This window comes from Ciconia boyciana, chromosome 18 (assembly GCF_034638445.1).
Source record: "Ciconia boyciana chromosome 18, ASM3463844v1, whole genome shotgun sequence".
Lineage (NCBI taxonomy): Eukaryota > Metazoa > Chordata > Aves > Ciconiiformes > Ciconiidae > Ciconia > Ciconia boyciana.
In genome coordinates, this window is record NC_132951.1 from 2,690,650 (window position 1) to 2,692,568 (window position 1,919).

Genomic DNA, 1,919 nt, shown 5'->3' on the forward strand with positions numbered 1-1,919 from the left:
TAAAAAAAGGGTCTATTTCCTACAAATGTCAGGCGTCCTGCTCGTCTTCTATCAACAGATTTGCATCCTGTGATACAGGATGTATCCTCACGTAGCCTAGATAAAGCTGGGTTAAGGTTTGTTTCTCTTTGCACATTAATGAAACATCTCAATACGCCTCAACCAGCCATTCTGCTGTTTGCTGCTCCTTTACATTTGCCTTCATGCTTCCTCCAGTTCCCATGAAATAACTCGTGATCCCCACTGCTAGTCTATTGAATTTTTTAACTGATTTGGCAGAAGTAGTTGAGCAAATTACTTTTGAAAAGCAACTGCCTCACGTGATAGATTTCTCCCTCTGTCTTAACATGCCTAGGACACTAATTGCAGAGAAAGATTTAGCAGACAAAAGTCTGGAAAGACAAATGTTTATGAGCTTGTACAGTTCCTTATAAGATACAGGACACAGAAAGAAAAGGCGTGTGGAAGAATACAAAAATCTTTGGGACTGTCAGTGGTCTAACTAGGTCACATTTCAATGCACACATATACTTCCTAGCTTAGCTCTTTGCTTGCTTCTTTCCCAACAGTTACTTGAGGTCCTCAGTATCTTCACAAATGTATAGGATGCTGTACTGATTAAGCTCTCTGTCTCTGCAATCAGATTATAAATCAGAGAAGGAAAAAAAAATCTCTTCTAACTTGGCATGGTGATAATTAATCCTTTTCAAGCCCTCTGCCAGCAATTTAGCTCTCTAGCATCCTGCACTCATATCCCAAATTCTGGGGAGAATGCATACAGAAGTGAAATGAGAGTGGAATTACGAAGGCCAGAAATGCGTGATACTTGTAGGTTCATTTTTTTCTTTTGAACTGTGAATATGTCATTGGGATAATTTCAGTCAGTTAGCTTAAACAGTCTCATAGAGCTGATGCGATGTCATTATTTTACATTGTTTAACTGCTGGCACCAGCCTATTTCTGTTTGATTTTTTACAATGGAGACAGTAAATTTTTCTCCCATTAAACCACTGTAACTATCGTTAAAATTATCTAAACTCATATTAATTACTCCTTTTATTTTTGTGCTAGAGCTCCAAACACCTGGTGTACTCTACTCAAGCAGTTTAAAGTTACACATCAGACTAGTCAAAGCAGAAATATTTCATTTCCAATATGAAGAAATTGTGTCAGAATGAAAAATCCTGAACTTTAGGGTTGCTTGGTAGCTGCTGTTGGAAACTGTGCTCTCCACATTATTTTCCACATTATACTTGTGAAACAGTATTTCATGCATCCCCCAAAGGAAAGTAGCAGCAAACACGTGAAACAGTTCAATAAAAGATGAAGAGCCAAAGCAAGAGGAAAGATACCGCAGGTACCTCTGAGTTTTCTGAGGAGGTGGGAAGAAAGAAAATTCCTTAAATTGGAAACAAATTTCTATTGTTTTCCATATTACTCTTAGATTTAAAGTACCAATTCAGAAGAGATTCTATACTTGGAGTAAAACAGTCTAAGTAGTTCCTGAACTGGACTGTGGGTACAATAGTGGCTTTAATTATCTCAGTAAAAAACAGATGACGAGTCCCAGACACGCAGGCTTTTAAAGTGCCTTCCAAAACTATCCACTTAATTCTAGATTTGCGACAATGCTCTTCAAATCTCAAGAAGACTTGTTCTAAAATTTCAAGTATTCCATTTGCTTATAGACAAACATCATTTTTTTGTGCGTAATGTGTTCTTATTTCTTCTTTTAATTTGAGACTGAAAAAAAAGTGTAAGTTAATTTATGCTTTTTTAAAAAAAATGTTTCTCTTACATTTGGGGTCAGGTTGTTTAATAATTTACTCACATCTATACAAGAGAAATACAGTAAACCAGGCTATTTTCTGCATACCTACAGTGTATTCCAGAAGTATTTATTCCACTACTATAATCTT